General features: G+C 43.9%; 1 protein-coding gene across 1 annotated transcript in view; it reads right to left on the bottom strand.

Moving 5' to 3' along the window:
* Positions 1-19843, bottom strand: part of CNTNAP2 (contactin associated protein 2) — a 2930334-nt gene that overhangs the window by 1315248 nt on the left and 1595243 nt on the right. The gene's annotated exons all lie outside the window — the stretch shown is intronic.

Raw genomic sequence — 19843 nt, 5'->3', positions numbered from 1 at the left:
CCCGCTGAACAACGTTAGTGATGGGGATCACTGATTACAATTATTACCCGCGAACAATGATTTCCCAGTAAGTGCAGGTCAACCGCAGTTCCGGAATTAGGCCTAACCGTCATTCCTGAAAAAATGAAAAACTTAAGTGTGCAAACCACAGGTGCTGTAGCTTGCTTAACATCACGCCATCCGTTCTAACGCCCAGTATGGATTACACGTGATTGCACAAAGGTTAGAAAGGGTACCGTATCCCCGGATAACATGTATGGATAGCGTACACATTCAAAATATATGTCTCAGGAGGCAGGCTCAGACGGTGTTAGGCCCAGTATGGATTGCACAAAGGTTAGAAAGGGTACCGTATCCCCGGATAACATGTATGGATAGCGTACACATTCAAAATATATGTCTCAGGAGGCAGGCTCAGACGATGTTAGGCCCAGTATGGATTGCACGTGATTGCACAAAGGTTAGAAAGGGTACCGTATCCCTGGATAACATGTATGGATAGCGTACACATTCAAAATATATGTCTCAGGAGGCAGGCTCAGACGGTGTTAGGCCCAGTATGGATTGCACGTGATTGCACAAAGGTTAGAAAGGGTACCGTATCCCCGGATAACATGTATGGATAGCGTACACATTCAAAATATTTGTCTCAGGAGGCAGGCTCAGACGGTGTTAGGCCCAGTATGGATTGCACGTGATTGCACAAAGGTTAGAAAGGGTACCGTATCCCCGGATAACATGTATGGATAGCGTACACATTCAAAATATATGTCTCAGGAGGCAGGCTCAGACGGTGTTAGGCCCAGTATGGATTGCACGTGATTGCACAAAGGTTAGAAAGGGTACCGTATCCCCGGATAACATGTATGGATAGCGTACACATTCAAAATATATGTCTCAGGAGGCAGGCTCAGACGGTGTTAGGCCCAGTATGGATTGCACGTGATTGCACAAAGGTTAGAAAGGGTACCGTTTCCCCGGATAACATGTATGGATAGCGTACAGATTCAAAATATATGTCTATACATCAGGAAGCAGGCTCAGACGGTGTCAGGCACAGTATGGATTTGACGGCCCAGATTACACAGCAGAGGAGCAGGGAGAGGTAAAGATTGCAAATGCTGGGGCCCTGCCCAAGCAAGGGGGGCCCACTCGTGGGCGTCGGTACTGGCACTGGGCCCCTCATAGTACAGCGGTGTGTCTGACGGCGGGTGTGCACCACAACCATCAGAGACACTTGATTGCACTATGAGGGACCCTGTGCCAGTGCCCGCGCCCAAGAGTCGGCCTACCCACCTGTCCAGGGCAACGGCACTCGCACGGTGTCGTGCGCTAGGTGGTGACCCCGGCCATGGGGGGGAGGCAGCACAGTTAGGGAGTTTTAGAAAGTGGCATATGTTGATGTTGGACATTCAGCTGATGCAAAAGGCGAAATAGGTGAAGTACCAGGAAGAGGTGGACCAAAGCAAGCCATTTTTCTGTCACCCTATGTGTCATCAGGGGAAGGTGGGACAAAATCCTTGGAAACCCATGCGTGGTTCATTTTAATGAAGGTTAGATCATCCACATTTTGGGTTGACAGACGGGTCCTTTTTTCTGTCAGGATTGATCCAGCTGCACTGAAGACTCTTTCCGATAGCACACTTGCAGCTGGGCAAGCGAGCTCCTGTAAGGCATATTGGGCCAATTCAGGCCAGGTGTCCAGTTTAGCGGCCCAATAGTCAAAGGGGAATGACCTGTGTGGGAGAACATCGATATGGGAGGAAAAGTAGTTTGTAACCATAGTTGACAACTGCTGTCTCCTGTCACTTTCCATCGATGCAGTATTACCAGTTGTGTGAGCGGTATTTGAAAAATCAGTCCACAACATTGTCATGAAACCCCTGTCTCCAACGCCACTTCTGCTGTGTGCACCACGAACACCTCTGCCAAGCTGCCCCCGGCCCGTACGGCTCGTGTGAGAACCATCACCGCTGCTGTGTGCTGGGAATGCCTCAAGCAACCGATTTACCAGAGTTGCTTGTTTATTAGCCAATATTAGGTCAAGGTTCTCCTGTGGCATGATGTTTTGTAATTTGCCTTTATAGCGTGGATCCAGGATGCTGGCCAACCAGTAGTCGTCATCGTTCATCATTTTGGCATTGCGGGGGTCCCTTTTTAGGATCCTCAAGGCATAACCTGACATGTGGCCCAATGTTCCCGGTGTCAATGATGCACTGCGAGTAGAGTTGAGCGATACCGTCCGATACTTCAAAGTATCGTATCGGATGGTATCGGCCGATCTTTAAAAAAAGTATCGGTATCGCCGATTCCGATACCGGAAGTCCCATTCAAGTCTATGGGACTTCCGGTATCGGAATAAGAAAAACCCTTTCCTGCCCTTGTACAGCCTCTCAGGGGTCTGTACGGGCCTTTCGGGGGGCTGTGCCGGCCTGCCAGGGGGTCTGTGCAGGCTCCGGTGGTCTGTGCCGGCCTGCCGGTGGTCTGTGCAGGCTCCGGGGGGCTGTGCCGGCCTGCCGGGGGGCTGTGCCGGCCTGCCGGGGGGCTGTGCAGGCTCCGGGGGGCTGTGCCGGCCTGCCGGGGGGCTGTGCCGGCCTGCCGGGGGGCTGTGCCGGCCTGCCGGTGGTCTGTGCAGGCTCCGGGGGGCTGTGCCGGCCTGCCGGGGGGCTGTGCCGGCCTGCCGGGGGGCTGTGCAGGCTCCGGGGGGCTGTGCCGGCCTGCCGGGGGGCTGTGCCGGCCTGCCGGTGGTCTGTGCAGGCTCCGGGGGTCTGTGCAGGCATCGTCCGATGGGACTACAAGTCCCATCGGGCGATGCCTGCTACCATGACAGTGATTGACACATTAGCCAATGATGGGACAGTAGTAGTCCCATCATCCGGCTAATGTGTTAAATGTAAAAAAAAAAAAAAAAAAAATTACATGCTACATACATACAACATGCATACTACATACATGCTACATTCATACTACATACTACATACATGCTACATTCATACTACATAAATACTACATGCAACATACATACTACATATATACTACATGCATACTGCATGCTACATACATACCACATATATACTACATGCATGCTACATGCATGCTACATGCTACATACATAACACATATATACTACATGCATGCTACATACATACTACATGCTACATACTACATGCATGCTACATACATACTACATGCTACATACTACATATATACTACATGCATGCTACATACATACTACATACATACTACATATATACTACATGCATGCTACATACATACTACATGCTACATACTACATGCATGCTACATACATACTACATGCTACATACTACATATATACTACATGCATGCTACATACATACTACATGCTACATACATACTACATATATACTACATGCATGCTACATACATGCTACATGCTACATACATACTACATATATACTACATGCATGCTACATACTACATGCTACATACATACTACATATATACTACATTCATACTACATACTACATACATACTACATACATACTACATACATACTACATACATACTACATGCATGCTACATACATACTACATACATACTACATGCATACCACATATATACTACATACATACAATACATTCATACAATACATACATAGACATACAGTACATATAACATAGAGTAACATACTTACCAATACTTGTCACATTGTTCCCCGAAGCCATTGTCTATTCCGGGATAAATATTAACATAACAAACCACAAAAATACTCACCCACGATCCGAAGCAGTCCACGAGTGTGTCCCACGACGATCTTGGGTAGAGAACTGCAGCATCAGATGATGCTGCCGTTCTCTACGGGCTGCAGGAATCCAATGACGGAAGGTAGGTATCCTTCCGCACTGTATTCCTCCGCCACTTAAAAAAAAAAAGTCCCTAGTCTCACTTTATGCCATTGCTGTGTGGGAAATTCCCACACAGCAATGGCATAAAGTGAGACTAGGGACTTTTTTTTTTTAAGTGGCGGAGGAATACAGTGCGGAAGGATACCTACCTTCCGTCATTGGATTCCTGCAGCCCGTAGAGAACGGCAGCATCATCTGATGCTGCAGTTCTCTACCCAAGATCGTCGTGGGACACACTCGTGGACTGCTTCGGATCGTGGGTGAGTATTTTTGTGGTTTGTTATGTTAATATTTATCCCGGAATAGACAATGGCTTCGGGGAACAATGTGACAAGTATTGGTAAGTATGTTACTCTATGTTATATGTACTGTATGTCTATGTATGTATTGTATGAATGTATTGTATGTATGTAGTATATATGTGGTATGTATGTAGCATGTAGTATGTATGTGGTATGTATGTAGCATGCATGTAGTATGTATGTAGCATGCATGTAGTATGTATGTAGCATGCATGTAGTATGTATGTAGTATGTATGTAGCATGCAGTATGTATGTAGTATGTATGTAGTATATATGTAGTATGTATGTAGCATGCATGTAGCATGCAGTATGTATGTAGCATGTATGTAGTATGTATGTAGTATATATGTAGTATGTATGTAGCATGCATGTAGTATGTATGTAGTATGTATGTAGCATGCAGTATGTATGTAGCATGTATGTAGTATGTATGTAGTATATATGTAGTATGTATGTAGCATGCATGTAGTATGTATGTAGTATGTATGTAGCATGCAGCATGTATGTAGCATGTATGTAGTATGTATGTAGTATATATGTGGTATGTATGTAGCATGTAGTATGTATGTGGTATGTATGTAGCATGCATGTAGTATGTATGTAGCATGCATGTAGTATGTATGTAGCATGCATGTAGTATGTATGTAGTATGTATGTAGCATGCAGTATGTATGTAGTATGTATGTAGTATATATGTAGTATGTATGTAGCATGCATGTAGTATGTATGTAGTATGTATGTAGCATGCAGTATGTATGTAGCATGTATGTAGTATGTATGTAGTATATATGTAGTATGTATGTAGCATGCATGTAGTATGTATGTAGTATGTATGTAGCATGCAGCATGTATGTAGCATGTATGTAGTATGTATGTAGTATATATGTAGTATGTATGTAGTATGTATGTATGTAGTATGTATGTAGCATGCAGTATGTATGTAGCATGTATGTAGTATGTATGTAGTATATATGTAGTATGTATGTAGCATGCATGTAGTATGTATGTAGCATGCATGTAGTATGTATGTAGTATTTTTTTTTTTTTTTTTTTTTTAACATTTAACACATTAGCCGGATGATGGGACTACTACTGTCCCATCATTGGCTAATGTGTCAATCACTGTCATGGTAGCAGGCATCGCCCGATGGGACTTGTAGTCCCATCGGACGATGCTTGCACAGACCCCCGGACATCAGCACAGCCCCCCGGCAGGCCGGCACAGCCCCCCGGCAGGCCGGTACAGACCCCCACAGGGTGCACAGACCACCGGCAGGCCGGCACAGCCCCCCGGCAGGCCGGTACAGACCCCGGGCAGTCCACACAGCCCCCCGGCAGGCCGGCACAGCCCCCCGGCAGGCCGGCAGAGACCCCCGGAAGGCCCGAAATGACGGCGCATCATGATGCGCACACACCGCGCATCATGATGACGTCAGGCCGTCAATCAACTGAACTTCCGATTCCGATGCCGAATTCCGATATTGAAAAAATATCGGAAGTCGGTATCGGAATTCCGATACAGCAAGTATTGGCCGATACCCGATACTTGCGGTATCGGAATGCTCAACACTAACTGCGAGTGCTGGGTGGAGGAGCACTTTCTGGCAAATCCACATCCCTCCAGTCACGCACAAACCCTGTACCAGACCTTGCCACGCCAACATTTTCACTTGCCCCACGAGATGCATCCTCCTCCCCTAAGTAATCATCCCCATCATCCTCCTCCTCCTCTTCTTCCTCCACCTCGTCCAGGAGAGGTCCCTGAGCAGACAATGGCTGAATGTCATCAAGGATTCCCTCCTCCTCTTCCTCCTCATCAACATTGGCTGCAGATGCCTGCTCCTTAAGGTGCGTCAAAGTTTGCATGAGCAGACGCATAAGTGGGATGCTCATGCTTAGGATGGCGTCGTCTGCGCTTACCAGCCGTGTGCATTCCTCAAAACCCTGAAGGACTTTACAAAGGTCTTTCAGCTTCGACCACTGCACACCTGTCAACTCCATGTCTGCTCTCAAAGTGCCTGGCCGTGTATCCTCCCACAAATGCATTATGGCCTGCCTCTGCTCGCACAGCCGCTCCACCATGTGCAGGGTGGAGTTCCACCTTGTTGCAATGTCGATAATGAGGCGGTGGTTGGGAAGGTGGAGCAATCGCTGCAGCTTCTGCATACGAACCGAGTGTACAGGCGACCGGCGGATGTGCGCGCACAGTCTTCGCACCTTCTGGGGCAGGGCTGTTAACTCCGGATAATTTTTGAGGAAGCACTGCACCACCAGGTTCAAGGTGTGAGCCAAGCAAGGTATGTGGCTGAGTTTTGAAAGGGCTATGGCTGCCACAAAATTACGGCCGTTATCACTAACTACCTTGCCTGCCTCAAGATGTACACTGCCCAGCCATGACTCAGTTTGTCGCTTCAAGTACTCGGCCAGCACCACGGCGGTGTGTCTGTCGCCCAAACACATCATCTGCAACACAGCCTGCTGACGCTTTCCACTAGCTGCTCGATAGGGGGACACATCGTGTGCAACAGTGGCAGCTGCAGATGGAGTGCTCGTACGACTGCGCTCTGTGGACGAGCTTTCGCTTCTGGAGGAGGAGGAGGAGGAGGGTGGAACGCCTACAGCCAACTGTTTCCTATACCGTGGGCTAGGCAGCACTGTCCCACCACCGCTGTCCCCTGTGGACCCTGCATCCACCACATTAACCCAGTGTGCAGTGATGGACACGTAACGGCCCTGGCCATGCCAACTGGACCATGCATCAGTTGTGAGGTGCACCTTTCCGCTCACTGACTGCTTGAGTGCATGGACAATGCGGTCTTTCACATGATGATGGAGGGCTGGGATGGCTTTGCGAGAGAAGAAGTGGCGACTGGGTAGGTCATAGCGTGGTACTGCATAGGCCATGAGTTCGCGGAAAGCTGTGCTTTCCACCAACCGAAAGGGCATCATCTCAAACGAGATTAGTTTGGCAATGTGGGCGTTCAAACCCAGTGTACGCGGATGAGAGACTGAGTACTTTCTTGACCTACTCATAGTGTCTGGGAGGGTGAGCTGGACTTGAGAGCTGCATATGGTGGAAGTAGCAGTGGACAGGGTGGACTGAGAGAGGGTTGATGATGGTGATGGAGTTGGTGTTCTTTCTGATGGCCTAGAATCAGTCTTTCGTTGATATAACAGTGGGATTCCCTGACTGCTGTGGTCTTGCAACGACACCTCAACATTTGCTGCTGTGCTAACCGGTGGGCTTACAGTGGGGGAAACAATGTAGCGTTGCTGACTACCTTCGTTGTGATCAGTTGCACATGTGGCACTTGAGGTTTGGTGTTGTGTCCACGCTTGCAAGTGCATGCTGGTTAAATGTCTAAGCATGCAACTGGTATTCAAATTTTTCAGATTTTTCCCTCGGCTAAAGGTCTTTGCGCACTCCTTACAGATAACCTTGGCCTGATCATGAGGATTTTGTTCAAAAAAGTGCCACACTGCACTCTTCCTACTTTGGCAGACATTTTGCGGCCTAGCACGCTGTGATCTTTTGACCCTCTGGACAAGCTGTCCAGCAACTCTTTTGATGTTTGGAACCTGTCTTTGGAGTGCTCCGGGCCTGCCAGATAACAGCTGTTGCGATGTCGATGTGTGCTGTGGATGCTCCTCATCTGAGCTATTGGAAGCAGCACCCTCTTCCCCCAATGGATGCCAATCTGGGTCAACAACTGGGTCATCCATCACCTCCTCTTCTATGTCATGTGCACCTTCCTCTGTGTCACCGTGTATGGTGGTATAGTGTGCGGGAAGGGGCACCTGAGTCTCATCAGGGTCAGAATCTAGCTCTGTACACTGCGAGGACAATGTAGTGCTCTGAGTGAATGTACCAGCAAAATCATCCATCAGCGGCTGTGCATCAGTGCACTCCATGTCAGATTCATCTTGGCCTGGGTAATTCACCATTTCACTTGATAATCCAGGCATGGTATGTGCAAACAGCTCCATGGAGTAATCAGTAGTATGGCCTGTGTCATCCTTCAATCTTGGTTGGGGTGAAGGACACAAGGAAAGGTGTGGTTCATGAACATGAGCCTCCAATGACGACTCAGTGCTTTTACTTTTTACAACTGAAGAAGAGGAGGCGATAGAGCTGGAGGCTGAGTCAGCAATGTAAGACAAAACTTTTTCCTGATGCTCTGGCTTTAAAAGCGGTTTGCCAACTCCTAGAAAACTAAGCGTTCGAGGCCTTATGTAGCCAGACGATGACGCAGGGTCAGCACCTCCTGCATTTGGTCCTATTTTGCTCTTGCCACTACCACCAGATCCACCACCAACACCATCATTACCAGCTGCCAACCCCCGCCCAATTCCACGGCCTCTTCCACCAGCCTTCCTCATTTTTGGTAGAAATGTAGACAAAATCCAACAAACTATATAGTAATGTAAAACAAGGTACAAGGTGTCTATAGGACAGTGGAGATTTTGAATTTCTGCAGACACTTGTGGACACTGGACACTTTTGGATTGTATGAGGCCCACTGATATCTGAGCGCTATGTGACAGGCTCGATGGCACAGCTGTGACCAAAGTGACTAGAGGATAAGGGAGATTTTGAATCTCTGCACACACTTTTGGACACTGGACACTTTTGGATTGTGTGAGGCCCACTGATATCTGAGCGCTATGTGACAGGCTCGATGGCACAGCTGTGACCAAAGTGACTAGAGGATAAGGGAGATTTTGAATCTCTGCACACACTTTTGGACACTGGACACTTTTGGATTGTGTGAGGCCCACTGATATCTGAGCGCTATGTGACAGGCTCGATGGCACAGCTGTGACCAAAGTGACTAGAGGATAAGGGAGATTTTGAATCTCTGCACACACTTTTGGACACTGGATGGACACTTTTGGATTGTGTGAGGCCCACTGATATCTGAGCGCTATGTGACAGGCTCGATGGCACAGCTGTGACCAAAGTGACAAGAGGATAAGGGAGATTTTGAATCTCTGCACACACTTTTGGACACTGGACACTTTTGGATTGTGTGAGGCCCACTGATATCTGAGCGCTATGTGACAGGCTCGATGGCACAGCTGTGACCAAAGTGACTAGAGGATAAGGGAGATTTTGAATCTCTGCACACACTTTTGGACACTGGATGGACACTTTTGGATTGTGTGAGGCCCACTGATATCTGAGCGCTATGTGACAGGCTCGATGGCACAGCTGTGACCAAAGTGACTAGAGGATAAGGGAGATTTTGAATCTCTGAACACACTTTTGGACACTGGACACTTTTGGATTGTGTGAGGCCCACTGATATCTGAGCACTATGTGACAGGCTCGATGGCACAGCTGTGACCAAAGTGACTAGAGGATAAGGGAGATTTTGAATCTCTGCACACACTTTTGGACACTGGACACTTTTGGATTGTGTGAGGCCCACTGATATCTGAGCGCTATGTGACAGGCTCGATGGCACAGCTGTGACCAAAGTGACTAGAGGATAAGGGAAATTTTGAATCTCTGCACACACTTTTGGACACTGGATGGACACTTTTGGATTGTGTGAGGCCCACTGATATCTGAGCGCTATGTGACAGGCTCGATGGCACAGCTGTGACCAAAGTGACTAGAGGATAAGGGAGATTTTGAATCTCTGCACACACTTTTGGACACTGGACACTTTTGGATTGTGTGAGGCCCACTGATATCTGAGCGCTATGTGACAGGCTCGATGGCACAGCTGTGACCAAAGTGACTAGAGGATAAGGGAGATTTTGAATCTCTGCACACACTTTTGAACACTGGATGGACACTTTTGGATTGTGTGAGGCCCACTGATATCTGAGCGCTATGTGACAGGCTCGATGGCACAGCTGTGACCAAAGTGACTAGAGGATAAGGGAGATTTTGAATCTCTGCACACACTTTTGGACACTGGACACTTTTGGATTGTGTGAGGCCCACTGATATCTGAGCGCTATGTGACAGGCTCGATGGCACAGCTGTGACCAATTGACTAGAGGATAAGGGAGATTTTGAATCTCTGCACACACTTTTGGACACTGGATGGACACTTTTGGATTGTGTGAGGCCCACTGATATCTGAGCGCTATGTGACAGGCTCGATGGCACAGCTGTGACCAAAGTGACTAGAGGATAAGGGAGATTTTGAATCTCTGCACACACTTTTGGACACTGGACACTTTTGGATTGTGTGAGGCCCACTGATATCTGAGCGCTATGTGACAGGCTCGATGGCACAGCTGTGACCAAAGTGACTAGAGGATAAGGGAGATTTTGAATCTCTGCACACACTTTTGAACACTGGATGGACACTTTTGGATTGTGTGAGGCCCACTGATATCTGAGCGCTATGTGACAGGCTCGATGGCACAGCTGTGACCAAAGTGACTAGAGGATAAGGGAGATTTTGAATCTCTGCACACACTTTTGGACACTGGACACTTTTGGATTGTGTGAGGCCCACTGATATCTGAGCGCTATGTGACAGGCTCGATGGCACAGCTGTGACCAAAGTGACTAGAGGATAAGGGAGATTTTGAATCTCTGCACACACTTTTGGACACTGGACACTTTTGGATTGTGTGAGGCCCAATGAATATCTGAGCGCTATGTGACAGGCTCGATGGCACAGCTGTGACAAAAGTGACTAGAGGATAAGGGAGATTGGATTGCTTTTAAAAAAGCAGTTTGCGGAGCAGTGGGTAAACAGCAATGCAGGAATGTCAGGAAGCCTTAGAAGGCAGCCCAACAACCAACACCACTGATACACCACTATATAGCCTCCCCTTGCACTGCACACACAGTGACTGGTGTGTTGTGCAGGCCAAATTGCTAGCAGCAGAAGCAGTTTTTTTTTCTTCTCAGCAGGACAAAAAAAAAAAATTGGGATTGCTTTTAAAAAAGCAGTTTGCGGAGCAGTGGGTAAACAGCAATGCCGGAATGTCAGGAAGCCTTAGAAGGCAGCCCAACAACCAACACCACTGATACACCGCAATATAGCCTCCCCTTGCACTGCACACACAGTGACTGGTGTGTTGTGCAGGCCAAATTGCTAGCAGCAGAAGCAGTTTTTTTGTCTTCTTCCCTGCCTAACGCTCTCCCTACAGAATCAGCAGCAACCTCTCCCTATACTAAGATCGGCAGAAGTAAGATGGCGGTCGGCGTGCACGCCCTTTTATACCCCCTGTGACGCCCACCAAAGCAAGCCAATCACTTGCATGCCCTTCTGAAAGATGGTGGTGACCCGTGCCTATGTCATCACGTTGCCCACAGTGTCCGTGGATCCTGATTGGCTGAAAAGAGCGCAAAACAAACTTTTGAAACGCGACTTTGGCGCATAAGTCGCCGACCTCGTGGCCGACCTCATCCTAGGGTCGGGTTTCGTTTCATGAAACCTGACTTTGCCAAAAGTCGGCGACTTTTGAATTTTTTCAACCCGTTTCGCTCAACTCTACTCACCAGTGATCATGTAGCGACACACCAGCGATCCTGACAAGTTGATATCGTTGTCGGTATCGCTGGTGAGTCGCTATGTGTGACGGGGCCCTAAGAAACATTTTTCCCACCTCTTATTAAGCAAATCTCAGACTTGCTATCTTTTTATCAAGAATGTATCTTTTGTAATTACCTGTCCACTGCATGAGGTCCCTTCTTCAGTGGAGGTTGAATTGTTCACTCGCTCTCACTTTCTAATTATAATTTGTTTTTCTATTCCCAACTATAATTAATCCCATTTTAATTAAAGTGTTAGTTCTTTCTCTCACATGTTCAATGTGAGGGGGACAAGTCCCCTCCCTGGAGAGGTCTGTATGGATTTTCATTTTTCGCTACAACTTTTATCCATTTATTTTCTCTGTGGACATGCTTTTATTGTAATAGTTCTGTCTTGGGCTTGTTTATGCAACCATATTTTTGATCTGAATGCTGTTCAGGAATAAAATGGACAGCATTCGGATCAATGTTATTCAATTTGTCAGTGGGAATGAGTGATTCTTTTCACTGACTGAATCTGCATGTGAAAAAAAATCACAGCATGCACTAATTTCTTCTGTAAATCTGAGATTCAAGCATGTGACTTTACAAAAAAATCAGATGCCACAGTATAGCATCCAATTTTTAAAGATACATTACAATTCTGTAACATAGGAAACTGTAAATGGTCCTATAAATGACTAATAGCAGCTGCTGTAAAAAACGGATTGCATATGGACTGCACATGGATGACAAGTGAGAAAAAAAATGGTGTGACTTTTTGGATGAAACTGAAGGATTTTTTATATGCTCCTATGAATCCAGCCTAAATGTGAGCGTGCTGTTAGAAATACTTTTATACCTCATAAACGCACAACATGCTTTTTTTTACAATTTGCCTACAATTATTGGTATGCTTTACATATAGTAGGTTTGACAGAGAATGCTATAAAGAAACATTCCAGTAAAGGATTGTTTGACTCCCATTTGTCGGCAAACCATAATGCATCATGTCTCCCCATTAACATTAAGAAGTCTTGTGGGAAAACTTCATTAAAGGAGCTTCAAACTGGACTTGAAGAACTTGAAAGTGTTCTCGGAATCAGGAAATAATGTGTACATGGAAAATAACAAAAAATGCTGCATGTAGTAGGAAAAAGAAGCAATATTATGGTTCAAAGACAGGAAATGTAATAGATGAGTCTGAAAATTAATAAGAAGAAAACAGCATGGGGCTTACGATTAACTAGCTAATGTAAAGCATAGCAGCATGCTCTAATAATGTATATTTATATAGTCATTCCTTTCAACTATAAACTACGTACTGTTTGTGCATCTTCCATTTTATTAACCAAGTTAAGGTCTGTTTACAGGATACAACCTGGAACGCTTAACGCCCACCGATCAGTTGCTTTTTGGCTCATTAGTGCATGTTTAGCAGCCATACAGGTCGGCTAAGCTTCACATGCACTCTGAATGACCAGTAATTAATGATGAGCGAGCATGCTCGGGTGCTGTCTTCAGTATACCAGAAAAATATGCTCGTGTCCCCAAGCCTGCATGTCTCACGGCTGTTTAACAGCCTCAACACATGCATGGATTACCTGTTTGTTAGTCAATCCCTGGATGTGTTGTGGCTGTTGAATAGCCACGATACATATAGGTGCGTGGACTCGAACATATTTTTCGAGTACACTGAAGATTCTTGGTTAGCAACCGAGGGTGCTCGGATAATACCTTATTCCAGCACGCTCGCTCATCACTACCTGTAATAAATCACTTAGTGCACATGGGTCATTGCTCTGGGCAGCATGCACTGTTTACTTAAATACTCATCGCCTATCCTAAGAATAGGTCAATAAAATAAAATCAATGGGTGTCTGACAATATCAAATTGTCAGGTACCACCACTGATTTTCTATCTGCATGTTAGATAATGGCCAGATGTAATCGGGGCTCAGATGCAGCACTTCAGAATAGCTGCACAGTGTACGTAGCCATGCTCATCCGGCTATGAATGCTTTTTACAACTGCGCGCACCTGGAGCTGCAACAGCTAAATGTTGGGTGTTCTGGGGTCAGACCAACATAATCTGATATTGTTGACTTATTCCATAGATAGAGTATCAATATCTAATTGTGGATAATCCCTTAAGTTCATACGTTCTATGCATTATTTAACCCCTTTCTGACATCGGAAGTAATAGTACCCCGATGTCGGACTCCCTACCTTTGATGTGGGCTCCGGTGGTGAGCCCACATCTTTTCTAGGACATGACAGCTGTTTTGAACAGCTGACATGTGCCCGCAATAGCCGCAGGTGTAATTGCGATCCATCCACGGCTATGAACCCGTTAAATGCTGTTGTCAAATGCTGACAGTGGTATTTAACAAGTTCTTCTGGCAATCTGTATGTAGGCAGATGGGAAGATGACACATCTACCCTTGGAGTGAGCTGCGCTCGAACCTGGTCCTCTGGTAACTTTTATTGACGACATAATATTTATTTGGTCAGGTGGCCAAAAATCACTTAATGAGCTTTTAATTGAGATTAATAAAAATGAATATTTTTTAAAATTCACTTCTACTACTAGTGTTGCAATAATAAACTTTTTGGATTTAAATATAATCATTGAGGATCTAATTATTCATACCCGTACTTTCCAGAAATCCACAGATTCAAACAGCTACATTTGACAGTTGCCATCTACCCAGATGGCTGTTGAATGTCCCTAAAAGTCAATTTATGCAGATTCACAGTAACTGCTCAAAGCTTCAAGATTTTAATAGAGAGGCGGAAGTATTGACAAATAAATTTTTAGAGAAGGGGTACGATAAACAAATGCTTGTCACAACCAAGAAATCTGTGGAGCTGAAATGCTGCCAAGATATTCTTAATGGAAACAACAAAACTAAAGACCCAAATGGTTTCATTCCCATTATTACTCAATACAACTCTAATTACCGCATTCTCTCAAGAATAGTAAACAAACATTGGGACATATTAAAAGATGATATAATCTTGGGTGAGCAAATTCCTGCACTTCCAAGATTCGTATACAAAAAAGTCTGCAACTTAGGAAATATCATTGCACCTACAGTTCAAACAAATCTCTCAAAAAAACTGTCGACATTTTTACAGAATAATCTGATTGTTTTTTTCCCATGTCGTAAATGTGCCAACAGATATATACTAAAAAACAGCTGGGAATCGTTAAAGGAAACAAAGAATATATGATTCGAGATTTTATTACGTGTTCCACCCCAGGTGTCATATATACAACTAAATGTCCTTGCAATAAACTATGTGTAGGGCGCACTAAATGTCCGCTAAGCATTAGAATTAATGAACACATCAGAAACATAAAGAAAAAATGTAGAGTTCCCCCTCTATCCAAACATTTCATGGGACAACATGCAGGCTCTGTGCATGATATAGTGGTTAACAGTATAGAAATTGTCCAACAACATTGGAGAAAGGGGAATTATATTAAGTTAATGTCATGAGCAGAAAGCTGGTGGATCTTTATACAGGACACTTTGATCCCTAGGGGGTTGAATAGTGTAGAACTATTTGGCTTCTATTAAAACACATCTGCCGACCATCAAGAAAGGTATTTAATGTCTCTTTACCATAAGCAGGACCATCCCTGAGGAAGGTTACTGGAGTTTATGAAACGCGTACGAAACTTGGTCCTCTCTGCGCCTTAAACAAAGCGCCAGTCACGCGGACATCACATGCTCACCAACATCACACAGGTCCAGCATTGGCCGCATGTGGCAAGGACGCAGGACCTGAACAGAGTGACCGGATCCCCGCTGACCACTGGAGGAGGCGCATGGAGCAGCTGTTACTGGCCGGGACAACATTCCCATAAATCAGCCTATTTACCTAGATTGCGATACCTCCATGAAGCATTACAGCATCGCTCCAGTTAGCATACCATTGGGACACCATATCTGAAGCAGGAACGGTAACTGGCTTTTTTATATTTCAATTGAATGACTATTACTAACATCTGTACACAGTAAAGTACGGCACTTCTGGCAAATCCTGAACAAGTGTACCTCTCATGTGTATTGATACCTTATGAGGATTGGACACAATTTGTGTTAGCCACTGGACATTTACTGGAATGGTAACTGACTTTTATACGGCATCTAAATGACTGTTACTAACACCCAGACACTTTTAACGGTTTCTCTGCTCAATTATAACTAAATGTGTGTTAAAGCTGATATGTGTTTGACCTATCTGTGACCTATATTGGATACACATTGGGCAATAACTAAAACACACCGACACTGGTGTATAAGTTCGTAGTAGGCTCTGCATGTGCCTATGGGCATATTTTCTCTCACAAGGAAAAGTGGTTCAAGCGCGAATACACTCGATTAATTTAATACTTATATGTCCTCCCCTGCTAAATAACACATTCTTCATCACAAGTAAAGACACTGGTAACATAATTAAATAAATGATCGGAAAAAGTAAGATAATATAAATGAACATTTCAAATATTTTATAAAGAAAACAATTTTACCAGTAGACATAAATGTGCTCTGCAGAGTCCAATGCTGGCAAGTGTTCAGACTAATCTTATCACTATTCATTTTCTTATCAGCATGTCATTTTGATCTAGCAAATTCTAATTTCTGTTTTGTGTTGTGTAGCTACAGGTGTTTTCATTTTCAATTATGTACATTAGTTCAACTCCCGTCTGGCTGAAGCTCTTTATCAAGCATTTCTTTAATTACATACTTTTTTGTAGACTGGACCTCCCAGAATTTTACCAAAATAATTGTAACCTTCAAATCTGATTTTTACTTGTTAAAAGAAAAATAGGAAAAAAAGATTAATGGTCTTAATGTTGCACCTAATTGGTAACCCTTTAAATATTCATGCAGTAAAGCCTCTTCACAGTGATGAAGCTTGATATTAGAAAGACGACTCCCCCCAGGGCTCGTACTTTTTTTTGTTAAATTTAACACCTATTTCTCCAATGATGGATGTTTACATATAATGGAGAATAATTTATTATCTGTCCTCTGGGAGAATATTGGACAGCTGCTTTACAGCATACTCACTGTCTGCCAGACGAAAATTTTAGTAATTGACTGAGCTTATAAGTAAACTTTCCAAAGGCGAGACAAACAGTCTGACAGACAAGGACAAATGTCACCTAAAAGACCAGAACACAGAGGCATCAAAACAGCCTTTAAGAAATCTCAATATTGTCTATCATTTGTACTTAAGAGTTCACACAGAATATTTATAGCAGATACAGAGATTTTTCAAGAGCATTTTTTTTGTATTTTTAATACAAAAGTTCCAAAATCACTAATTTTGAAAGGGAGAAGTTAAAAGATAAATTTTACAGGCAAAAACTCTATATTAAGGAAAGCTAATTATAAATCCTATGACGCAAGGTAAGAAAAATTCCATGACAATTCATTTGTTATGATAAGTTGTCACATGGGTTTTCAGGCTGGATTTGCCAAGCAGAAAATCAGTATCATACAGCATTACACGCATAGCGTCAGCAGTACGGTTGCAATTTTACCAAATTGAGGGATTTTACCAAATTTTACTAGACTGAAAGATTTTACCAAATCTAATTCATATGCTTCCTTAAAAATCAGTGCAGAAACCATGTTAAAATTGCCCTGCAGAACGGATTTTAATTCTACAGTATGTCAATTTATGCAGCACATTTTAACTGTGGATTTCACTCTTTACAATTCCCAAGGTGAAATACAGCAAGATCTTTTGTGTAACAGATTTTAAGATTCATTTACATTCAGTCGACATACTCCCTAAAATGTAGCAAATTTGAGACTCTATTTACATACCTGACATACATTCCTAACATGACTATAGACTATGGTGGGTCCGCTATATACCCACATGAGTGCTCCCATTTATATGGGTATGTAATCACAAGTATCAGTACCCCTATGTATTGAAATAAAAATGTAAGTGCCTTTGTATTGTCCATTAAAGGGAATCTGTCACCCCTTTTTTGAGATATCATATAATGATATCATTCAATTGTGTGTCACATAAGGATTCTCTTAGTACTTTTGCTTCCCCCTTACCCCGCACCTTTCATGCATAAATACTTTTTTATATCGGTTCAGATGTATGTAAACTGCCATGGTCCGGTCCGATGGGCGGGGCTTATTCAACTGCTCCCCCCTCCCTGTCTTGCGCTACACAAGAAGAAATGCGTAGAGCAAGACATGGAGGGGCGGAGCAGGTGAATAAGCCCCGCCCAGCGGACCAGACAGCGGCAGTTTACATACATCTGAACCAATATAAAAAAGGTACTTATGCATGAAAGGTGCAGGGTCAGGGCGAAGCAAAAGTACTAAGAGAATCCTTATGTGACAAACAATTGAATGATATCATTATATGATATCTCAAAAAAGGGTGACAGATTCCCTTTAAAGCGCTAAATAGGCGTTATGTCCTTTGTTATAGAATATCATAATCCTAATGTACAGTACACATGATAGGAGATCATTTTAAGGAGGACATGATTGGTGACAATGCAATTACAGTGCATTGAAAAAAATCCCAACCCAATAATTTTGTTCGGGCTAGCAAAAAGATATTGTTAACTTCTATGAAATAGTCAGAGTGAGACAGATATATGGAGCACCAGGCTGACAGGTCTCAGGGCGCTGATAAATGTAATCCGATGCTGCTCCTGTCGGGTGCCTCTAGAGAGGATTAAAACATGGGAAGCAGGGTAACCCGATCGCAGGGGAGCGCAAAGGAAAGGGAGATGCTTGAAAGGTTTTCTTCTTTATTAAGTTCCACTACGCATTTCGACGGATAACCTCCGTCAGGTGGCCGGTACAGGAAGTGGGGGAAAGGAAGCATAAAAAGGGCTGACAGCCAATCACAATTAAGGTGCAATCATTAGGGACACTTGAGTAGGAGGCATAAAAGGAAAAGAGCAATTACACGGGCATAATAGAAAACACAATTACAATAAAATGAAGGGAAATATATAAGACAATATACAGTATGAAAATGTTGAATAAAATATTTTATTAAAATATGCTAAAAAAGGGGTATAGTTAAATGACTTTTTCAATAATAAGATTTAACCCCTCAGGTGCTAAAGTGCCGAGTTTAAAAATCCAGTAGCTCTCTCTTATTAAAGCCGCATAATGGTCTGGGGTCTCTGCTGGTATCTGATCAATTCTAGTGAGTTTTAAATAACTTAAGTCTTTGGTATTTGCTACAAGGAATTGTTTTGACAGACTATGCATTAGATATCCATTACGGATATTCTGGCGGTGTTTGTTCATCCTCGCATGCATAGTCTGTATTGTTCTCCCAACATATTGCAGCTCGCAATCGCATTCAATCAGGTATACAACATAGCAGGACTGACAGTTCACACGGCAATTGATAGTGAAACTTGAACCCATGGTGTGTGACCGAAAAACTAATGTTTCATTATTAGTGGACATACAGCATAAACATTTGGCTGTTTTACATAAAAAGCAGCCCGGATTGGGAAGTGTCTGGGGATGAGAAGAGGTTAAGGGTCTATGGGTTGTGTTGCTGGGGGCAACAGGGTTGTAAAGGGTTTGATTTTTTCTAAAAATGGTTCTTGGTTGTGCAGGAATGTGCATTGATAAAACTGGATCTGCTCTTAAAATGAACCAATATTTTTTCAAAAGGTTGCGTACCACCCCATGCGATTGATTAAAAGTGGAGTTAAAACTCCATTTAGTAAAATCAGGGGAATCATCAAGCCTACTTTTCCTATTTTTAATGCACTCAATGCAATCATTTTGTGTAAGAGCTCTTGCTTTTGTAAATGCATCAGAGACCAATTCTTTGGGATACCCTTTGTTCTTAAAACAATTTTTCAAAATAACAGCTTCTCTAAGAAAATCACTGTCTTTTGTGCAGTTTTTCTTTATCCTCCAGTACTGTCCATAGGGGATGTTTGAAATCCACTTGGGGAGATGGCCGCTGCTAAAATTGAGGTAGCTCTTTACATCAACCCTTTTGAAATGAGTGGAGGTTGAGAAACAGCCAAATGAGTCAAATTGAATCATAAGATCTAGAAATTGGATTGTTGTGTTAGAAATATTGGCCGTAAATTTCAAACCCCAAGTATTGTTATTAAGAGATTGGACAA

Source organism: Dendrobates tinctorius, unplaced genomic scaffold (genome assembly GCF_039654945.1).
Source record: "Dendrobates tinctorius isolate UK_male_01 unplaced genomic scaffold, ASM3965494v1 ptg000162l, whole genome shotgun sequence".
Taxonomy (NCBI): domain Eukaryota; kingdom Metazoa; phylum Chordata; class Amphibia; order Anura; family Dendrobatidae; genus Dendrobates; species Dendrobates tinctorius.
The sequence above is the reverse complement of the archived record's forward strand: the minus strand, read 5'-3'. Positions and strand labels throughout refer to the sequence as shown.